This window comes from Eptatretus burgeri, chromosome 4 (genome assembly GCF_056783735.1).
Source record: "Eptatretus burgeri isolate ZD-2024b chromosome 4, Ebu_testis_v1, whole genome shotgun sequence".
Classification (NCBI taxonomy): Eukaryota; Metazoa; Chordata; class Myxini; order Myxiniformes; family Myxinidae; genus Eptatretus; species Eptatretus burgeri.
In genome coordinates, this window is record NC_140964.1 from 24,094,731 (window position 1) to 24,119,458 (window position 24,728).

A 24,728-nucleotide genomic window follows, 5' to 3' on the forward strand; every position below is an offset into this window, starting at 1 on the left:
TTTCAAACTTTGATTGAAGCATACTCATTTAATAATTAAATAACTTAATTAATACATTATTATTTTCTCTCACAGGAAATTGTGTCTGAAATACGAAATGAAAATACTGCTTTTGCTACAACTTGGGGCGAAATTGTTGGCTTGGTTGAAGACCTTATGAGCGACCAAGACCCACAGAACGAGTTCGTCCTTGATGACCCAACCAAAGAGTTATACCTTGGAGACCAGCAAAATCCTGAAAAAGAGTTTTACAGCAATAGTACTCATTGTGAGTTATCAAGACAATACCCACTGAACAAGTTATACCTTGATGAGCCAGAATACAAGTTTTACCTTGGAGACTCACAAATTTTGAAAAAATCAGTAAATGAGTTCTGCCTTGATGGTTTAAATAACTACCTTGGAGACTCAGGAAAAGGGTTCTGCCAAGATGGTTCTAAATATGGGGCCTACCTTGGAGACTCACAAATTTTGAAAAATCAGTAAATGAGTTCTGCCTTGATGGTTTAAATAACTACCTTGGAGACTCAGGAAAAGGGTTCTGCCAAGATGGTTCTAAATATGGGGCCTACCTTGGAGACTCACAAATTTTGAAAAAATCAGTAAATGAGTTCTGCCTTGATGGTTTAAATAACTACCTTGGAGACTCAGGAAAAGGGTTCTGCCAAGATGGTTCTAAATATGGGGCCTACCTTGGAGACTCACAAATTTTGAAAAAATCAGTAAATGAGTTATCCTTAAGAGACTTTGTAAGTTGGTTTTACTTTGAATACTTGAAATGTGGGTTCTGGATTGATAACTCACAATGTGATACATATCTTGGAAACTCAACGGGAATGTGGTTATACCTTGAAGACTTGGAAAGTTGGGTTTATGTTGGACACTTGAAACTTTTTTGGGGGCTTTTATTTATTTATTTATTTATTTATTATTATTATTATTTTATTTATTTATATTTTGGAGACTTTTGGAGTTGCTATCACTCTTTGGGATCTAAACCTATCGATGTAGTTCTTTGTCGGATGGTGCTTGATGGGAGCAAGATCAAGAAAGTTCTGGGAAGAAAGTGCAGGCTTACTCCCTCTTTCTACGTCATCAAACCTGAAAGCCTTAAAAGACAGAATTGGAAGAAGAGAAAAAAACAAAAAATATACATTGTTCGTTCTGGGAAGAAAGTGCAGGCTTACTCCCTCTTTCTACGTCATCAAACCTGAAAGCCTTAAAAGACAGAATTGGAAGAAGAGAAAAAAACAAAAAATATACATTGTTCGTTCTGGGAAGAAAGTGCAGGCTTACTCCCCCTTTCTACGTCATCAAACCTGAAAGCCTTAAAAGACAGAATTGGAAGAAGAAAAAAAAAACATAAAAATATATATATATAGGTGGAAATCTCATTTTGAAAAAGACATTGTGTTGGGCGAGGATTGAGTTGGGGTTGAGATTTTGAATGTGAGGGTTGGGGTTGAGATTTTGAATGTGAGGGTTGGGACACACACACATACACATCAACAAACAAAAGTTAAGCCTTGACTATTCAGTTGAGGATTCTGTGTTTGGGGTTCACAGATCTAAGAACGTCCCCCTTGACACACATTATATACTGTTATACACCTCGGACTTGGCCCTCGAGTGTCCACAACGGTGTATAGTAGGAGGGAGTGAAGCGCCAACCTATTGCTCCCATTGCACACACACACACAAACAAAAGTTAAGCCTTGACTATTCAGTTGAGGATTCTGTGTTTGGGGTTCACAGATCTAAGAACGTCCCCCTTGACACACATTATATACTGTAATACACCTCGGACTTGTCCCTCTAGTGTCCACAAAGGTGTATTATCTGCTTAGTTTTGTCTTTTGTAATTCCTGTGAATAAAATGAACCTAAAATCTCTTCCCCTTCCAAATCATATATTTTATAAGTCCAAGGAACTGTATCTATTACATCAACAATTTTAAAAGTTCTTTCGTCCATCGTTCAGTAAAACCCTTTTCAAAATGAGATTTCCACCTATATATTCTTACGATATCACCAACTTTGAACTTAGGTTTTCTGACATTAATCTCTTTTTCATATTTTAATTTTGTAAATGTTTCTGATGGCTTCATATTCGTTGACGTGTGAATCGTGTCATTATACTTATCCACAATATCCTGAATAAAAGATGACCATTGTTGTGAACCGAGTTGTGTGAATTTTTTATATAGTCTCTCTTTTAAGGTACGATTAAAACGTTCAACAACAACTGCCTTCCCTTCATTAAAGGTACTGTATAATGTAATACTGTTATTTTTTAGAAAATTCATAAATGTCTTGTTATAAAACTCTCTACCCTCATCAGTCCACAATTTCTTAGGTTTTCTCTTACTTTTATTAAATATCTGTTGAAAAGCTAACATAAGAGTATTACCTGTTTTGTTTTTTAAAGGGACAACCCACGCATATCTACTCCTCAAATCAATAACGGTTAAAGCATACTTGTACCCCTTATCATTATTGAGTTCAATCAAATCAGCAGACCAGATATAATCAACTTCCTTGGAATAAACTTTCCTTCTCTGAAACTTTGTGAATATTGGTTTATGTAATTCATCAGCTAATTGCTCTTCAGTCTTAATGGCATCATTAGAGCCTATAAGTTTTTGAATTTCCAAGTCCAAGTTTCAATTTAGCACTAATCATCTTCTTCACGATGAACCTATCAACTTTTTCTCTCAAGGTTGGATTTTGTATCAGAGACAAATTATACAACATTTCTCTATCGGCTTCATGCTTTTCTTCCAACGTTGTGGTATTCCCATAATCAATATCGTGTCTCATGCACACTTCATCAACTCTATTGATTGGTTTACTCCAGGATTTAGGATTGTCTGCCTCATCTAATCTTTTATCTAAGTTTGTGCCTGGACCACAGAAAGAATAACCTGGAAGATGTAATTCCCCTGGTATTCCAGTAGTTGTAAATTTACTTCCTGATAAAAACTTTTGTATATCTCCTCCGAGTTTGTGTTTGGAGATAAATTGATTTTTTTGAACCACACACAGAACATATACCTTTTTGTATAACCCTGTTATTTTTACTTTTAATATATGAAATATTTTTAGTATTAGTTTTCTTTTTACATTTGAGACAATAACTCATTTATTTATGAGAAAAATTCCTGCAGAGTGCAAAAACCTTTTTAGTTTCCAACATGCACATTTGAATCTTAATTTTTAAAACATAAAGAATCCTTAGAAATGCCTTCACTCTCTCCTCCATTTATTTAAGAAAAAACTTGAATTAAAATCCATATCTTGTCGATGCTAATAGTCTTGTCGAAAGTATTGCAAATAGACTTGTCAATTCTTTGTTTTCCTCCTCGGTGGGTTGAGTTATTTTCTGTAATACCACCAATCTTTTTTGAATCTCACTGGTTTCCATATTTTGATATTTATTCATTCTCTCTCTTTCCTCCCTCTCTCTCTTCTCTCTTTCCTCCCTCTCTCTCTTCTCTCTTTCCTCCCTCTCTCTCTTCTCTCTTTCCTCCCTCTCTCTCTTCTCTCTTTCCTCCCTCTCTCTATTCTCTCTTTCCTCCTTCTCTCTCTTCTCCTTTTCCTCCTTCTCTCTCTTCTCCTTTTCCTCCTTCTCTTTCTTCTCCCTCTCTCTCTTCTCTCTTTCCTCCTTCTCTCTCTCTTCCCTCTCTTCTTCAACTCCTTCCTCATCCCTTACTATACTTGAATCGTTTACACCCCATAGAATATTATACATATATTCATCAGGATTTCTTGTTATTCCTGTATCCAAAATAATTTTTTTACAACAGGATACCAATAAAATTTCTTTTGAATTTCTAAAAGAGCCTTACCTTTTCTTAACCTTATAATTTTTTCATTATTTAACATTCTAATTAAATCTAAAGTTGTCGGTTTATCAACATCAGCATAATGCCAATCTTTTATTGAAAATACCTCATTCTTATGTTGTAGAACATATTTATTAAAATACCGAATACCCTTTTCTTGAAGGTATGCTTGAACACAGAAATGATAATTTTCTTGAAGCCTTCTTGCTGTCATTTATGTATTAGAAATATATGTTAGAATAATATTATGGCACGAAACACCTCCCCATCTTCCCATAGTTAAATCATTTTGTATTTCCTTACTTATTATATATAATCCTGTTTTTTCTGTTTTCATGAGATAAACAAGGGCAAAACCATTATTATATTTACCCTTATTAAATTCTTTTATTTGTTGTTTACTAATCGTGGCTCCACAAAACTCATTCTCGATACCAAGTGGATAATATTCTTCCTTACGAGACTGATTTAATTGTTCCAGGTCTTCGAGGTTAATTTTAAATGACCAATTATACCCTAAATCATTCATATCATACCCCCATTGTTCTATTCTCATACAAACGATACGCCCTTCTTTATAAAAATTTATTTTAATTCGAACTGTGAATTCTGTATGACCTGGAGATAATATCAACACTTCTGTATCTTTAGAATACACAGCCGTTTTATTTAAGTATATATATTGTGATAAATCGCTTAATCTCACCAAGTCATTCGCGTCAGTCGGGCTTGGATAATTTTTTAATTTATAAGCATTTTTCATGTTAATATTTTTGTTTATATTATATTTATATCGTTCAGCCTGTGCCTTTGTGTAATAATTTGATAAATCAATATCCAGTTCTTGAGATACACCAAAGATAGAACCATCTTTACCAACATAAGTCATTTATATTAGATTAAAAATAATATCATAAAATTTTTTATTTTTGTTGAGTTGAAATAACACATATAGACATAATTGACCACAACACTTGGAATTTAATTCTTGGACTTGAAATGTTTGATAAACACCATTCTGTAAGAATTTTATGACTTCAACAGGTGGTGGAAGACCAAAACTATCAAAATAATATTTGTCTTGACTATTAAAAATACAAACCCAATGAGAACCGTTCCCATCATTATCTTCTAAGTTCATAATAATATTCTTTGTATGTTTCGACACATTTGTTAATTCATCTCTCATACAAATAACCACATTATGAATTTTTAATTTCTTACAATATTTGGCAAGTTGTAAATTTGATGTTGTATTCTTTCCAAATTCTTTCAACCACTCATCAATGCTCATTTATTTATTAGAAAGATATAATCCATTACCTCTTTTCGTTAATTTTACACCTGCTTGTGCTATAGAAGAAAGCATATCTCCAACTAACAATCTCGCTTTATCAGGCAGACCTTCAAGTTTTTCAGCAAAATCTACAATTACACCACTTCCACTAATTTGTTTCTCCAACTCTTTGTTATGTCTTTCCAATTCTTTTTGAGCCTGGAGTTGAGCCTTCCTTTCGTTGGCAGTTTTGACCGCTGTTGAAATACCACCCGTCAATGCTCCAACCGCACTTAAACCAGCAAATAAAGGAATTAGAAATGGGAGAAATCCTCCACTCGTCTCTCTTATTGAATATTTTTTCAACATTGGTTTTGTCATTTTAATTTTAAGTGAGCCAGTGTCATTCAAGATTTTAACCTGTTCTCTTGTGAGCAAAACATCAATTCTTACTGCTCCTTTTCTCTGAATTGTATTAACGTTAATCGTACAAGGCTTTTGATTTTGAACACAAGATGATAGTTTATGAAGATTGATTTGATTAACATATACCCCAGTTGGTACTTTGCCACTCATTTATTTAACAAAAAATTATGTGAGACTAATCATCACACCATTATCTGTATTAATCTGCAATTCTGTTTCTTCCAAAAGCAAACAATATGTATCAACTTCTTCACTCTCTCCTCTTTCAATGTATAGGGAAGTATCCACTCGATTAGACTTTATAGTTTCTTTTTGAGCGCTCAGGTCAAACGTATAGATTGTATACAAACTTTTAAATGCTGTCATATCCAAAATAGGTTCTTTATTTCCATTACTTTCACACACCTTTTGGTAAGACTTGTATGCTTCAGCAAAATCATTTTTTCCCAATTAATTTCCAATCTATCTCGTGGATAAAATGTTCCATCTAGAGAAACGCGAAGTTGTTTCACCTTAGCATTATCACTCAATGCATTATTCTTATCAGTCGCAGTATCACCATCTGGCTTTTTAAAAATCATCCACAGATATCGTGGCTTTCCTTCCAGAACACCCAAATTCCACGTGTAAGTAGTTTGATTGAGTTTAACGTGTTGACATCTTCTTTTGAGGTATGATACACTGAGTGGTTTTTGAGTTAAGTCTTCGATTCAACATCTCTTCTGTTTTAAGATTAGGAGTATATTCACTGATATACCAACTCATCTCCTCAATTACAAATTTATTCTGATCACCAAAAGCATTACCAACACCAAAAAGCAATCTATTTTCATTATCATTCCTTTGTAGTTGAAATCTAATTTTAAGACCATACAGAACTTTATCATAATCACAAAATCCAAATATACCTTTAAGAGGAACTGCCACAGTAAAACTATTTTCTGCTTTTGTATCATCATTATACATTCCTTTCCTTTGAGTATACCCAGGGTCTGTGTTTGTTCCCGTTGACATATCAGGAATAAAACCTTCGACAGACCCCTTTCCCATTCTATCACTGAATGTATAGAGTGTAAATTTCATCATTTCAGATACAGCAGAGACATAATCAACCGCTTCAACTTCTTGTGTTCCAATATACAATCGCACACTATCAAACATTTTCCAGAAGAAATCATTTACAAGTGTAGCGTTTGTGTTATTCCCAGCCTTAGTGAATTTAAATTTACACAACAAGAAACTTTCGGAGAGATTCAAATAGGTTTGTTGATTATTTATTTCAAAACTTTTTGTACCATTTGTATTCCAGTCTGTTCCAGTTATTGCATTTACCTTGAAGTAATCTTCTTTTTAGTGGAGTTTGAGATAATAATAGTATCATCCAAATCATAGATACTATCAATTGCTTCCATACTTGTATTTATTTAGGAAAAAAGATGTTAAAACTTTTGAAACCCTGATCCAAGTATTTGAATTATTTTCTGTCGTTCTTGGGGGACAACTGAGTTTTACCTTTCTTAATTTCTTTTATTGCTTGTAATTTATGAGATTCTTTCTGAGCATCTTTTATACTCTTTACAGCACCTGCTACATTTCCCACAGCAGAAGCAGTTGAACCAATTAGGTCTTTATGTTTAAGAATAGTTGAACCAATACCCATGAGAGTATCAATTATCCCATCTCCTCTAAATTGATGTCCGACACCCCTTTGTCTCTTAGGTTTATAGTATCCTCTACCAAGATACATACCTTCACCCTTGTAGTACGGGGAAAGGAACATCCCATCCCCTGTAATTATTTTATATTTTCCCAACTCGTGCTTCCTCACAATAACCATCGTATTTATTTATTGAAAAACTTCACGTAGGTGAATTCTGATGGATATAACTTCTCCATTAAAAGAGATCACACGATTATCTTGGTCGGTTATCCTAAAATTTACTCTGTGTATGGTTTTTCCTGACACAGGTAGATAAACCAAATTTTTAGGCTCCATATTGAATTTATAACCAATTGGGGTTGAGTATGCGCTGAATGAAAATATTGTATTTGTTTTTAATCCATCATTATAAGCACCATCAATCAAATCACAGTGAATTAACACCGAATTTATTCCTGAGGATATTTGAATGACATTATCACTGTAAAACGTCCCATTAGTTTCAATCTTTTTGAGGAGAAACCTAATAACTCTCTAAATGAATTATCAATTGTGAAATCAACCTTGTAGTTATTTTTAACTTTAATCGTTGATTTTGAAGTATGTTTTTGAATGTTTATAACAATATTTTTTGGTTCATCACCCTGTTCTTTCATAAGACGAGCAATTTCGGAAGATATTTGAGAAATCTCGTATGCTCCGGGTGAGACTGTTATCGTTTTGTATCCACTTCCCGGATTATAACTAAACTTGTCATTTTTCTCGGTTATATTAAATAAGGTATTATAAGTCTCCATGGACAATAAAGATGCCTCATATTCTTTTGTTGTGTCAAGTTGTAGTGGGTATGGGAATGAAGATGTGTGGTCGCTTGTTGTGAAATTAAAACTCAGGATTGTGCTTCTCATCTTATTTAATATGAGATAAAATGTCTTTATATTGAGATTTATTAATTATTTTCATGTTCATCAACTGGTCTAAAATGGCTGATGCTTCATTAAAACAATTGTTATTTCCAGCCTTCTTACTGCCGAACAACAATAACAGTCTATTAACTAATTGCGATGGGTCATTTGGAAGAAAACTAATACCTGAACCAAGGATACTTAAAGCCTGAATAATGTGTTTCTCCTTCTCATTCTTCCTACTTTTACCAGAAAGAATAACCTTATAATTTAGAGTGTTCAGCAAATCAATATATACTCTATCATCATTATTTTCCATATCCAATGGTTTATCAATATACTTTGATTCATCCCTCACAGTTGAACCTTGTCTTCCATCTTTTGTGAGAAGAAACATTAATCTCGGAGTTAGTTTAACAGGGGGTTGAGCAGAACTTAAGAACCTTAATTCATCATTAAATATCAATACCTTTTCTTGAACAAGATGAAATATTGCTGGTTGTTCTGTTGGAATGAGTCCTGCTTTGGTTTTTGAATCCGCTGAATATTCATTGTTTTGAACAGCATTCACAATATAATCAGAGGCTTGATTAATCTCTTCCAGTTGTTGAAATAAACCTTCATCATCATATTCTAATTCTCCTAAATGCTCTAATTCTTCCTCCGTCATTTGACTGAAATCTTTTAACATTTGAAGCTTTCTAGGAGTATATTCTACTGTGGGAACTGTGGAGACATCTTTCATTTTTTCTTGGGAAGTTTTTAAAAGTGGTTTAAAAAATTTCTCTTGTTTTTTCAAATGCTTCTTCGCCCGTTAGTTTCTGTCTGCGTTTCTTCTTTATGTCTTCCTGTTGTTTTACAACTTTTGAAACCAACTCTTGATGTTCCTTAAATCTTCTTGCTCTTTCTTTTGTATCCATTTATTTATTGTAAAATATCATTTAATGAATTGTAAAGATCAACAGGGAAATTTTCCTTTTCTTCATCATTCAAGTAGATGTGTTCAAATAAATCCTTTTCTTTAAATATTTCATCAAATTCTTTATTAACATTAATGCGAGTTGTAATTTCTTCTTCACTAATCCTTGCATCTCTGCTTTTCATACGTTTGTGTTGAGTTTCTTCATCAACATCAAAACCGAATGATAAAATCTTCACTCCGCTCAGATATTTAATAATTTGTCTCGTTCCTTCTGGATTAGTTTCTAATATCCCAACACCACCAGATTTTAGTTTCTTTAACTCACTCTTACAATGTGAATATTTTGTTGTACCAAGAGAAACCTCCTCAAATATTTGTCCTTCATTCCTCAATCGCATATGTTCCTCCACTGAAATATAGTGATAATCTTCACCTTTTACTTCTCCAGGTCTTATTGCTCTAGTTGTTGTTGATACAATGCGTATCACGGGGTGTTTTTTAAGTAAATTTACAATATTCTCATTTGTACTACACAAGAACCTTGATTTATGAAAGTTTTTTCCAGAAGCAGATTTACCCACAAGATTTATAATAATAGTTGTCATTTATATATGTAATTGTTTATAAAACAAAAAATATATCCCTTAATATCTCATCTTGTTTCACAACAATATATTTATATTTTTCAGTCGTGTGCTTCATATAATCCTCAAATTTCTTTTTACTACATAATGTAGAACAATTATCTCTCCAAAAATTATTGATATCTATTGAATTTAACTTGAATAAAATAAAAGTATTAGCATTGTTTCTGATGGAACGACGAGGAAGTTGAAAGTACGATTGACTAAGATAAATACAATTACAAGAAGAATGTCTCCCTCTTGTGTAGTAGCTGTCCATTACCGTTTGGTTTCTCTCATTAACACAATCATCAAAGATAACGAGGTTCTTTTTTGATTTATCCAAATCTTGGGGAGACGGTATATCATCCGTATTATCACTAAGAATACAAGTTATAAGATTTGATTTCTTTTTACATCTCTGTGTATCACAAAATAGTTGAATTATATCTTCAATGTTATAATCATTTAGGTTTTTTGACGTTTAAATAAACCTATTATATCTTCTTATGAAGACCAGCATTAAAACCTTGTGAGAGTAGTTGATACTCTGGTTGAAAACTCGACTTTGTGAAAATTATTAAATTATCATAATCTAAAAAGTTGGGAGTGAGGAGCATTTTTAAAAGTAAGCAGGTTTTTCCACATCCACTTGAACCAACTATGAGACATCTTAATGAATTTGGGAGATTTTTATGGTTGTTAAATTTTATCTTATTTTCCCAAATAGGTAAAAAATCATTCATTTATATATTTGAAAAACAGGTTATTTAATTTATTATTGGCTTTTTTAGAAACTCTATATTTTATCCTAAGTTCAGGTTTAATTTCAAGATAATCCATTATTTTATTTATACAATATCTTGTGTTGATATTTCCCTGAAAATTACATCCATGAATAATATACAACAACAATCCTTTGAACATTTCTCTTATACGTTCAGTTTCTTCCCTTGTAAGGAAAGGTGTGTTATCATCCTCATACTTTACATTCATTTCTCTAATCAATCTTGTAAAGTAATTCATTTTTGGTGTAAATCTGAAAGAATTATTTTCCTTTTTATATTTTTTATTATCATTAATTAGAAGATAATCACAGAATATACATTGTTTATAGGCTTTTGACTCTGTGTTTAATCCCTGTCTTTCACACGCAGGACAATTCTCAAATTTGTCATATGGAGAATCAGGAAAGTCTAGCATATTTATAAAGTAAAACTTTACTTAAACTGAAATTCATCTATACTTTCAGTTGTATATTACCATCGATATCGATATACTTTTTCATTATCAGATTCAACGACAACATTTTTTATATTAAAGGTAATTTTAAAATTATCGTTAACTACTATTGAACGAAATGTCATTTCACCTGATATATTAACATCCTTTATTTCATCAAGATTTACATCTTTAGGGTTGTTGAAAAAAATACAAATTTCTCCTTGCATATTACAGATGGTCTTATCTTTTCTTTCTAAAGCTTCATCCATAAGGTTTTTGTTCTTTGATACTTTTTCTTGTTTCATTGCTTTTTCTAGTTTTGAATATATTACTAGAAGGAGAGGAGAAACTTTTGTTAGAGATACTTTAATTGATGTTCTACCAGGTATACTAAAAGCCCTTCCACTGAAGGAAATTGAAGAACTCATATTATTTACCATAATAGTTTTTATCCAATAGTTGTTATATTTATCTTTGTTCAATTTTACATCCTTGACATATTTCTCAGTATCTTTAACAGATGAAGAGATTGATTGAAACTTGTCTTTTGTGTCTTGAAACATGGTATTTATTAAGTGAAAAAGTTGGAGGATAAAATGTTTTTAAGCACAGATTCACCTATAAATTAAACGAAATTTTCATCAAGAAAATTTTAGTTTAAGCAAAGTTTTATTCTATAAATATGGTGAATACAACGTACTGCGATGTTTGTAATCACGAATATAAACATTATAGAAAACACCTCCGAACCAACAAACACACATTTAATCTATTTCATCAAATATCTCCTCTTGAGTTGGAAAGAAAACATTGTGATATCTGTTCAAAGGATGTTTTGAAGAGTAGTTATAATCAACATCTTCAATCACAAAAACACAAGAAAAATGAGTTTAAAGTAAAGGGAGACTATTATATTAAAAACACTGATGAGGCATTTAAAGGGCATATAAAAATAAGGATTTTTCAATTTGGAGAACCCGGTCCATCATCAATAGCTGAATCAATTGAAATAGTGAAACCCGATGTTGAAAAATTTATTAAAAAGACATTAAAAGAAATAAAAACTTTAAAGTTTTATATGGGAGTGAAAATGAATATGAAAAGACAAGATGAAGAACAAACTCCTTATATGAGAACAGATCTTCATTTTATAACATCATTTCAAGATTTTTTGAATAGTGGGGTTTATGAAGAACTATCAAGACAAGAGGAGGATGTTGATAATACAGTGGTAGGAAGTGGATTCAATATTAAAAAATCATCTTTTTAGATATACACATTCTAAAATCAAACCCTCTTAAAGCTTCTTCTTATATTGAATTACCAAAAGAAATAAAACTAAAGAAGGCAGTTGTTAATATTAAGAACAATGATAATAAATGTTTTCTCTGGTCTGTTCTTGCTCACTTACATCCACCAAAATGTAATTCAGAAAGAGTAAAACAATATATGAAATATGAGAATACCTTGGACATTAAAGATTTTAAATTCCCAATGCCATTAACAGATATTCCTAAATTTGAGAAAAAGAATAATCTTTCTATTAATGTATATGGATTAACGGATACAAACAAAGTTCAAATATTAAAAATTTCAAACAACTATAAAAATGAAGAAACACACATTGACCTTTTATATTTTAGTGTTGGAAAGAATTCACATTACACATACATCAATAATTTATCAAGATTAATCTCTTCTCAGGTATTCAGAACAGCAAACAAAATATATCCTTGTAAGCGATGTCTTAATTCATTTCATACAAAAGAACGATTAGAACAACATTCAAAATATTGTAGTAATCATAAATCAGCTGTAATTACAATGCCTAAACCTGGTGAAAAGATTTATTTTGAAGATTATAATAAATCTATCATGCACCCATTTGTGATATACGCTGATTTTGAATGTATCCTTAAAAAGATAAATACTGCTTCTCCTAATCCAAAAGAACCATATACAAATAAATATCAAAAACATATTCCTTGTGGTTTTTGTTATTATATCAAATCATCTGTTGGAGAAAAGTATAACAAACTTGAACATTATCGTGGAAAAAATGCTTCACAAGAGTTTGTAAAACGATTAGAAAAGGATTGTATAAGACTCACTAAATTAATGAAAGAAACAAATGAACCGATGAAATTAACCAAAGAAGAAAAATTAGAATTTAGAATGAACAATATCTGTCATATTTGTGAGGGGGAAATTAAGGAGTTTAAAGTTAGAGACCATTGTCATCTTACTGGTAAATATAGAGGTCCCGCTCATTCCTGTTGTAATCTTAATTATAAATTACCTTCTTTTATTCCAGTCTTTCTTCACAACAGCGCCAACTATGATACACATCTATTTATAAATGAACTTTCAAAAACACCAGGGAATATTTCTGCTATAACAAACACAAGTCAAAAGTATATTTCATTTTCAAAAATGATATTCACAAAACCGATAACTCGTATTAGGTTTTTAGATTCTTACAAGTTTATGGGAACACCACTAGCCTACCTCGCATCAAATCTAAGCTCAACGGACTCTTTTCCAAATCTTAATTCATTCTTTCCAAAAGAGGAAATTCTCACTAAAGAGGAAATTCAGATTAAAGAGAGAATTCAAAGTAAAGAGGAAATTCTAACTGAAGATGAAATTCTAATTATAAAGAAAATTCGAACTAAAGAGGAAATTCAGATTAAAGATGAAATTCTGATTAAAGAAGGAATTCTTACGAGAGAGGAAATTCAAACAAGGAATGAAATTCAAAGTAAAGAGAAAATTCTTACAAGTAAGGGAATTTATCCTTATGATTATATGGATTCATTTATGAGATTTAAAGAAACACAACTTCCTTCAAAAGAAAGTTTCTATAATAACCTTTATGAAGAAGAGATAAGTGATAAGGAATATAAACACGCACAAGAAATATGGAAAATATTTAAGATAAAGAACCTTGGAGAATATCATGATTTATATCTAAAAACAGATGTTTTATTGTTAGCTGATGTGTTTGAGGCTTTTAGAACACTCTGTCATAATAAAAATTGTTATGGATTAGACCCTGCCCACTATTTCACAGCTCCTGGTTTAGCTTGGAGTGCAATGTTGAAAATGACAAAACAAGATATAGATTTAATCAGTGATGTTGATATGCTTTTGATGATTGAGAAGTCCAAGAGAGGTGGAATATCACAAGTATGTTCAAAAAGATATGCTAAAGCAAATAATAAATATCTTCCAAATTATAATAGTGAAAAAGATAGTAATTATTTGATGTATTTTGATGCTAATAATTTGTATGGATGGGCAATGTCTCAATCTCTGCCTTATGGTAAATTAGAGTGGGTGGAAGAAAAGGATTATGAAAAGGCTTTGATGAATATTGTTATTTCTTCTCAAGAGGAATTGAATGACGAAGAAGAAGGTTATTATTTTGAAGTTGATTTGAGGTACCCGAGTGATCTTCATAATAAGCATAAAGATCTTCCTTTTGCATGTGAGAAAGAAACTCCAAAGAAAGAATGGTTAAGTGATTATCATAAAAGTTTTAATATTAAAGGTAAATCAACAGAAAAGTTATTAACAACATTCTATGATAAAGAGGGATATGTTTTGCATCAGAGAAGCTTAAAACAGTTTTTGAGAGAAGGATTGAGAGTAGCTAAAATTCATAGAGTTTTAAAATTTAAACAAAGTCCTTGGGTGAAAAAGTATATTCAATTCAATACAGATATGAGAGCAAATACAAAAGTAAAATTTGAAGGGGACTTTTATAAATTAATGAATAATGCTGTATTTGGAAAGACTATGGAAAATGTTAGAAACAGACAAAACATTAGATTCGCAACATCTTGGAAAGAAGCTTCGAGATTGATAAATAAACCAAGTTTTGAGAGAGAAGAGGTTTTTTCAGAGAACTTTTCTGCAATTCATATGAAAAAGGAAAGTATTGTAATGGATAAACCAATTTATATTGGAACAGCAGTTCTTGATTTATCAAAGATATTGATGTATGATTATTTGTATAATGACTTAAAGAAAGAGTATGGTGAAAATGTTTCATTGTTGTATATGGATACTGATAGTTTTATCTTAGATATAAAAACTGATGATGTTTATGAAGATATGAAGAAAAATATTGGAGTATATGATACAAGTAATTTCAGCAAGAAGAGTGAGTTATTTTCCAAAAAGAATGAAAAGGTTATTGGTAAGTTTAAGGATGAGTTGGGTGGAAAAGTAATGAGTGAGTTTATTGGATTGAGAGCAAAGGCATATGCTTATAAGTATGGTGAACAGATTGATAAGAGGTTAAAGGGAATAAAGAAATATGTAATAAAGAAATCAATAACTTTTAGAAATTATTATAATTGTTTGATGAATAAGAAAGAAGAATATAGGAAAATGAATACAATAAGAAGTTATAAACATAACATATATAGTGAAGAAGTAAATAAAAAGGCATTAGGAGCCTTTGATGATAAGAGATTTATTTTAGATAATGGAATAGATTGTGTTCCATATGGATATTGTATGATAGAGTGTATAAAATAGATTATGTTTTAACGATGGGAAGATGGGTTAGGGTTTTTTAAGGGCTACCGCCGCGTTTTTCACAATATATAAATGGTTAAACCAAGTATTAATCAAACTAAAGAGTGGAGAAAATCTCAGTCTTGGTATATAAATGGAAAACATAATGAATGTGAAAAATATCAAATAAGTCTTATTGAAAAAATAACTAAAACAAAGGTAAATAAAACAAATAAGCGAATTAATTTAAAAACTAGTAAGTTAGAGGATGTAAAGAAAAAAATGAATATCCTTGAATGGACTGAAAACTTTGATGGTTATCAATTGAACAATGAAAAAACAATTTACTATAATCTCAAAATGATATGTGGCTCAGGAGGTGGTCAGATGAGAGCATTAAGAGAAGTTTATCATTTCGTAATGGCACAAATGGGGTATCTTAAAAAATATAAAGATTCAAATGTTTTGTTTGTTAATATTTTAGATGGGGATTATTGTGCAAAGAAAATTAAACTATTGAAGGAATTTGAGAATGAACAAATCTTTATAGGTTCAATGAGTGAGCTGTTCAACCCCCAGGTGTTCAATTCAATGAGGTTCAACCTCCAGGTTAAAAGGGGAGACAAATAAATATACCTTGGGATAAAAAGGGGATTTATTTTTAGGGAAAAAAAATATAAATCGCTGAAAATCCCCCATTCATTTACATGGGGCAAAGTGAGCCAGAATCAGTATTCTTACCCTACTTATATATACATACATACATATATACATATATATATATATATATATATATATATATATACATATAATTATAGCCTGGTGTTGGCGCAGTGGTTAGGGCAGCGGCTTGGGATCCAAAAGGTCCTGAGTTCAAGCCCCGTTGGCCACTAAATTAATACACCAGAGGGTTGACTCAGCCTGTCATCCTTCCGAGGTCGGCGAAGTGAGTACCAGTGTACTGGGCCGGTGTATACCTCGGTTAAAATATAGGTGTACCATATCCCTGTGTCGTAAGAGGCGACCAGGGTTGCGTCAGGAAGGGCATCCAGCATAAAACATGTGCCAAATCACTATGCGGATCATACGGATGATCTGTGGCGACCCCTATCGGGAGCAGCTGAAAGAAGAAGGTATATATATATCTATATATATATATATATATATATATATGTATATATATATATATATATTTATATATATATATATATATATATATATATATATATATTGATATATATCTTGATATATATATATATATATATATATATATATATATATATATATATATATATATTGATATATATATATTGATATATATATATTGATATATATATATTGATATATATATATATATATATATATATATATATATATATATATATATATATATATATATACATAGTTACGGCTGTGGAAATTCGCAGAACACCATATAGGTTCTTAGTTCGTTATGCCGATAAGTCTGTGTTCAGTTAGATTTCCCCACCATTGTTTAATGGGAATTATTCGTATCACAGGGCTGTGATCCTTTGAGATAGTGTTTTTCTTTCCCTATCGTTATTTTGGACCAACCACACTTCAATATATATAGATATATATATATATATATATATATATATATATATATATATATATATATATATATATAATATATATATATATATATATATATATATATATATATATATATATATATATATATATATATATATATATATATATATATATATATATATATATATATATAGTCAGGTCAGGTTCGATCTGTGACCTGCTACAGGTACCATGTAAACCTGTACTAACCTGTTCCATGGTCGGGTTGTCGGCGACTAAACCGTCTCCCCCACCAGGTTTTCTGGTGAGGAGGGTGTTTGGATATGGACACCCAGCAGGATTAAAAACAAAACCTGTCAAAGGGCGGAGGAGCTCCTTGTGAGCCAACGGCCATCCATATCTAGTGCCCAACTGTGTCTGCGGACGTCCTCCTGCAGTTGGGCTACTTCTTATTAGGAGGTTTGTGGCAGGATTTGCACTCCGGCCACCGTAAAACGCTTCATTCCGCAAAACGCAAAAACGCAAAAAAATCTGAAAACCCACTCCGTGGGAGTACCTCCTGTGCAGCTTCCCTTCGCAGGGCAGCTCACCGGATGACAGGATTGGGCAAAGCCTTCGGGACCCCCAATCTTTGATAGGAGGGAAACCACGGGGTAACATCCCTGGGTCAGATTGCGGGAGAGTGTGTCGGAGTGGTGCTGAGGTGTCGTCCACCAGACGGCGGTCTCCTTGGGTTAACCTGAGGCGGTCCCTTCGGGTGGGTGCCTGGAATGTCCTATCCCTAAGAGAGGATGATCACCTGTCTCTGTTATCATCTGAGCTCAAGCGTTTGGACATCGGGATTGCAGCTCTCTCTGAGGTTCGGAGACCGGATTGCGGCGAGATAATGGTGGGTGGTTACACCTACTATTGGTCTGGTCGCTCTGATGGTTACCATACCCAAGGAGTTGCTGTAGCTGTGTCCAATAAGCTGACCCCAATGATAATTGAGGTAACACCGGTCAACGAGCATATTATGAGATTAAGGATTCGTCACTCCTTAGGTGTCATTTCCCTGGTCTCTATTTATGCTCCGACTGAGGCGAGTGATCTCACCGTGAAGGACACATTCTACGCCACACTCGAGTCTGTGGTTGATCAGTGCCCCAGACGAGATACACTTCTCGTCTTGGGGGATTTCAATGCATCGACTGGAACTGATAGGGATGGTTATGAGGTGTGTGTTGGTCCCCATGGGTCAGGAACTATGAACCAGAATAGCACTAAGTTCCTTGACTTTGCAAGAAGTCATGGACTTAGGGTGGCTGGTTCATGGTTTGAGCACCCGCAAGCTCATCGCTGGACTTGGTATTCCAACGCTGGCGGTGTGGCAAAGGAGATTGACCATGTCCTCATTGACGGTCGTTGGAGGATGATCCAGAACTGCAGGGTCTACCGGAGTGCTCAGTTCCTCAATACTGACCACAGGCTTGTTGTATCAACTCTAAAGCTGCACCTTAAATCCGGGAGAATGGTACCATCCCAGCCTAGGCTGGATGTTGCCAAGCTCAGGGATGAGAGAGTAGCTGAGGAGTTTGCGAACAGGCTGAGTGGACACTTGGGGGGTCTGGGTGCTTTGGGGGGTCCTGAAGAGTTGTGGAGCACCTTCAAGACCACCGTCCTTGATGTTGCCGGTGGATGCCTTGGAGTTCACCGCAGGGCAAAGAAGAATTTTGTCTCTCAAGGGACACTGGATACCATTGATCAGAGTCGCAGGGCCAGGCTGAATGGCAGAGCTGAGCTGTTCAGGGAGCTGAGGCGTAAAACTGTACGTGCACTGAGGGTGGACAAGGAGGCCTATGTGCGAGGAATCTGTGAGGGGGTAGAGCATCACCTGTGGACAGGTGATTCTCATCCCGCTTACAGGGGAATTCGCGCATTACGTTCATCCAAGCCCATCCCTCGGAGCACTGCAGTTCGAGCAGAGAGTGGTAGGCTCTTGACAGAGGAGTCTGAAGTGAAGGCCCGCTGGGCCGGTTACTTTGAGCGGTTGTACCAGGCTGATCCCCCAGCTGTCGAGTTGGACGTCAAGGGTGTTACAATCCCTGTTGCTGACCCTCGAATCAACTGTGGTCCACCATCGCTTGTGGAAACATGGGCTGCGGTGAACCAGTTGAAACGGGGCAAAGCTCCAGGGATCTGTGGCATCCATGCTGAACTTCTCAAGGCTGGTGGAAATGCTGCACTCGTGTCGTTGCATGCAGTTTTGTGCTCTGCCTGGAACACAGGCATCATCCCAACTGACTGGAAGAGGGGCCTTGTTGTTCCTCTCTGGAAAGGGAAGGGTGATCGCCAAGACTGCAACAACTACCGAGGGGTGACGCTGCTCTCAGTGCCGGGCAAGGTCTTTGCTCGGATAATTCTTGATAGGGTTCGCCACCATCTGCTTGAGCACCAGCGTCCAGAGCAGTCAGGCTTTACACCAAAGAGGTCAACGATTGACCGTATCCTTGCACTTCGTGTCCTCACCGAACGCAGACGAGAGTTTCGGCAGGGGCTGCTTGCAGCCTATGTTGATCTCTGTAAAGCGTTCCATTCAGTGAATCGGGATGTCCTCTGGAGGATTCTTGGTCTTCGTGGGGTGCCACCGAAACTGATCGATCTGATGTCTGAACTCTACTCTGGTACCGAGAGTGCTGTGAAGTGTGGTGGTACCATCTCTGACTTATTTCCAGTTGTTACTGGAGTTCGTCAGGGATGTGTACTTGCCCCCACACTTTTCAGCACTTGTATGGACTGGATTTTTGGGAGGATGTCGGAGAGATCAAGTTGCGGTGCATCGTTTGGCAATGTCAAGATCTCGGACCTTGATTTTGCAGATGATGCAGTCATCTTTGCGGAGACTTTAGACATCCTCTTGGGGGCCCTCGAGGTGCTGAATGAGGAGTCGGAGCCGTTGGGATTACGGATTTCTTGGGTCAAATCTAAGATCCAGGCTTTCGGTGACATCTTGGATGCTGCTGTCCTGTCTGTGTCTGTTTGTGGTGAGGATGTTGAGGTCGTGGATAGATTCACTTACCTTGGCAGTGATATTCATGTCTCCGCAGGTTGTGAGCCGGAGGTCAATAGACATCTGGGTCGGGCCTGGGGAGTCATGGATTCACTGGATGATGGGGTGTGGCGCTGCCGGTACCTGTGCGGGAGGACGAAAGTCCGAGTCTTCAGGTCCTTGGTACTTCCAGTCTTGCTCTATGGGTGTGAGACTTGGACTTTGACCAAGGATCTGAGACGGAGACTTAATTCCTTTGGTACCAGGTCTCTTCGAAGAATCCTTGGCTATCGCTGGTCGGATTTTGTGTCCAACGAGCGGTTGCTGAGAGAGACTCGGATGAGATTTGTTACCTGCATAGTCCGTGAGCGTCAGCTGCGGCTGTATGGACATGTGGCTCGTTTTCCTGACGCTGATCCTGCTCACCAGATTCTCTCAGCGAGGGAGTCTCATGAGTGGAGGAGGCCAGTGGGCCGACCACGTGCCTCATGGTTGCAGCAGGTTGACCATCATCTCAAGGAGATGGGGATGGGCCTGGCATCTGCCTGGGGGATGGCCAGACGGAGGCCCCTGGAGTACCGGCGGAAAGTGGACGCAGCGACGTGCTGTTCTGGCACATGCTCCCATACCTGACCTGACACTTCAACCTCAAACCACAATGCCAACCACGCCACCATCACCACAACCAAGTCACCACCACCAACGTTGCTCTCTACCACCGCTTCTTGGCGGTCTCCACACGCCAAACCACGGCCCTCTTCGTTAATGTAAACCGTCTCGATGAAGCAAAGGAAACCAGAGGAGTTCCGATGGCGCGTGGATTTTCCCGCCTGATTCTCCCTGGACCTGTGCCAATTCTGATTCTCTCGGCCCCCGTGAGGCGCCGGGGAGGGGGGCGAGAGGGCACGCCCCTTTTCTGGAAGGTTCCAGCAGGTTCTGGAAGGAGGGCGGGGCGAGAACGGAGGGGCGTGAAGTGAGCAATATAAGGGCATGCAGGACGCCAGGTCTGGCAGCTCGTGTGGTTTTCTTCGTGCGTCGTTTTCTTTGTGGTGGCTGCTCGTCGAGCTCGTGAGCTCGTGGTTTTTCTTCTTTGTGGTGGCAGCGCAGCTCATGTGTTTTCCTCGTCGGCTTGGAGCTCGTGAGTTCATGAGCTTGTAAGCTCGTGGGTGTTTTTCTCGTCGGCTTGGAGCTCTTGAGTTTGTGAGCTCGTGAGCTTGTGGGTGTTTTTCAGCAGCTCGTGTGGTTTTCTTCGTACGTGGTTTTCTTCGTGGTGGCAGCTCGTGAGCTCGTCGTTTTTCTTCTTCGTGGTGGCTGCTCGACTTCTTCGTGGCACACGGACCAGGGACGCGGACGGGAGGCGCCGCTTTGCCAGCTCTGTCGCGCAATCCTGCGCATCCGTGTGGAGAGCTCCGGAGAGAGCTCGCCCACCATCGCACCACGAGGGTGCAGGTAACCGGCAACGGTCTCGTGGGATTCGTTCGGTCTGCCAAGTCCCACGCCATAAAGGCCCACGGGCCCAGTCTGACCCCCCTGTATATATATATATATATATATATATATATATATATATATATATATATATATATATATATATATATATATATATATATATATTTATTTATTACATCACAGTGATACAGCTCAAATCGATTCAAATTGCACTTACCCAGAGGCTGACTTGAAGCTTAAGGACTGAAGAATGATGCCTATACTTACAGTGGCCTTCACAAGACCCGTGACACCGACCTGCTACAACCTTTTGATATTTGATGATCCCTTTAAGTCGATTTGGCCGTTTTACACTGAAGGTAAAACTTATAGGGAGGGCATGGCAGGAGTGAATATTACAGCTCCAAAGATAGATGTCTTTGGTTTTGCATCACACCAACACGGCAGTCATACGATTTTTCATGTTGGAATTGTGGGTGGAGTCAGGTCAGCTGTCCAACCAATGCATGGAAATTAATTTTGCACACAAATGGACGGATTAATGTATTATTATATAGATCGACATGTCAAGTCGTGTCAAATTCCAAAATCATCAAATTTCTTAACAGCAAAGAGAAAAAAAATATTGGGAGCGATCCAGGAATGGTCATGTTGCCTCGCTCCATCCCAGGTTCGATTTTTAGTTGGAGTAATAAAAATTACAACTTTCCTGTAGGTTTGGATTAATTTGAAACAAGTTTTACTTGTATTGATAATTATTTTCTCTCCGAGGAGTATATCCCCCCCCCTCCCCCAACCAAGTGACAAACTTTCCAGGTTTAGTGTTTGATTTTCATCTCGCTGTTCCCATAATTTAAGGAACTCCTTCATGGGATATTAATGGTTGACTCAGTGTTGTGGTGCGAGGTGGTTGTAATTTGTTCAGGGTGATAACTCGTCTCCTCTTCTCGAAAAACACTGTAAGATCTTTAACTTCTATCAACTAAGTTGAATAGATTGGATGGCCAGCTTAACGTCTATCCGAGAGACAGCACACATGTCGATGAATCACCTTGCTTGTTGGTGTTGTTGTTACACATGCAGCCTGGGGCTGCTGGTTACATCACCTCTGAAACCGCAGCTGTGCCGCTGATGCAGTGCCCCAGTTACCCTGAAAATGGAACTCATTTTTGCTGGCCTCAGAAGGATGACAGGCTGAGTCAACTGACCTGGCGTTATTTCAACGTGAATGCAGGCCCTCAAACTCAAGACCCTAAGATATTAAGCCAGTCACCTGAACCGTTAAGCCAGCACCAGGGTCCAAAGGTCATAAAATCCTTCAAGTTATTCAAAATCAAGAAGAGACTCTGGTGTCTAGATTAAACTTTCAGAGGCATACAAATTAAACCACATTTCTTTTTTCATTTGACAACTCCTCATGCATCATTGCAAGTCAACTTGATGATGGCAAGAAGTGATGAAATCTTTTTAATAGTCAAGACTCAGACAAATTATTCATTCCCACATGTTCAGCCTCGAATGTCAAGACAAACATTTTTTTTTTCATATATCAAATCTACCCAGAACATTTTTTTTTAAATTCCAGTTTCGACCGATTTTTAAGGATCTTTCCATATGTCCTCCAGAATGCTTATCAACTGCCAATGAGATGTGTCAGAGATTCCTGGTGATAATTTCCCTCCAAGCAATCTTCCACAAGCACTCTCTCATCCTTCTGGTGCTCACAGTCTTGGTTTGATTCTCAACCAGCAGATCTCGTGCTCATTGTCTTAGTCAATGGAGAGTTAGCATGCCGTGAGAGGTGCTGTGTCAAAGCGATAAGAGTGGTCTTGAAAGTCTCGGAGGTTCGTCATGGTTTTGTTTAAATCTTACTTCGAACGTTATCACGTGATGTTTGATCACAGGTTATTTCATCTTTGTGTTCCGTGCATGTTTTATGCAGTCAGGGGGCATCTGATTATTATGTATGCAAATATGATGGAATTTATGACACGCGCTTTTCCGTCACTCTCCTGACTCCTATGTCCTCCAAAACTTATTTTCTTTCTTTTTCCACTCTTTCCACAATCTCCTGCTCCCCTTTCTATTCTCATCCCCCCCCCTTTCCATTTCTCAATTTAATCCCCCTCCCCAAAGTGCAGATGAAACGAGAGAGTTCACGGATCATCTTGCGCAATGCACTACATAATTGAATTAAAATTTATTTATTTATTTATTTATTCTATCCCTGTGTCATAAGAGGCGACCAGGGTTGCGTCAGGAAGGGCATCCGGCGTAAAACATGTGCCAAATCACTATGCGGATCATACGGATGATCCGCTGTGGCGACCCCTACGGGAGCAGCCGAAAGGAGAAGAAGAAGAAGATTTATTTATTCCTTGGCAGCCATTGGCTGCTTGGATGCATCATTTTTTGGGTGCCTAGCTGTTTCACTGATGCAGTGACACTATTCCCAGTAAGATGGCACTCATTTTGCCATCGATAGATTTTGCCATAAATCATACCGTGGTGTAACCCGGAGACAATACGGATATGACGGTCCACTTCCTGATGCAAAGTCATGGAAAATAAGAAGAAGAAGAAGAAGAAGAAGAAGAAGAAGAAGAAGAAGAAGAAGAAGAAGAAGAAGAAGAAGAAGAAGAAGAAGAAGAAGAAGAAGAAGAAGAAGAAGAAGAAGAAGAAGAAGAAGAAGAAGAAGAAGAAGAAGAAGAAGAAGAAGAAGAAGAAGAAGTAGAAGATTTCGCTTTTAATGGCAAATTTACCAACTTGAAATTCGGAAATTGGAAAAAGACATCATATCTATTTTGTAGGGTATCAAAGGATAATGAGTGTTGAAGTGGTCTGTGTTAAGCCAACACCAGGCTTGAAATTAAATGATTTTAAAGGTCCGATAATCCGATATCTGGAAGTTTATCAGCGTCTATGCAGTGTTATACATGGCCTTATTTATCATGTCCTAGTACCGCAAAACTGGATGTTCTTGGAAGCAATAAGAAGGCGATTTGTGTTTTACAGTGATGAAGTATATAATAAAAGTATGACAGCATTCAAAAATTCAAAAGCTGCCCCATACACAGTATTACAACATAGTGTTACGGCTGTGGAAATTCACAAACCACCATTCAGGACCCTCAGGTGCGATATCTTCAGAGGTACATGTGTAGTTAGCCCAAATCCGTTGTATCGAGGGATTTTATGTGATTCATCCGGGCTGCGACGCTTTGAGTCAGTCGTTTTTCTGTTCTATCTTTATTTTGAACCAACCACGCCTCAACCGCTATCACACA

At 36.3% G+C, this 24,728-nt stretch overlaps 2 long non-coding RNA genes across 10 annotated transcripts in view; both read left to right on the plus strand.

Annotated features, from left to right (window-relative positions):
- The window catches only part of LOC147027633 (uncharacterized), a 1,400-nt gene extending 988 nt beyond the window's left edge, over window positions 1-412 (plus strand). The window contains exon 3 of the long non-coding RNA XR_015056892.1: window positions 76-412. This is a non-coding gene — a long non-coding RNA (uncharacterized LOC147027633). The remainder of the gene's footprint in view (window positions 1-75) is intronic.
- Window positions 1-24,728, plus strand: part of LOC147027631 (uncharacterized) — a 170,880-nt gene that overhangs the window by 136,099 nt on the left and 10,053 nt on the right. The gene's annotated exons all lie outside the window — the stretch shown is intronic.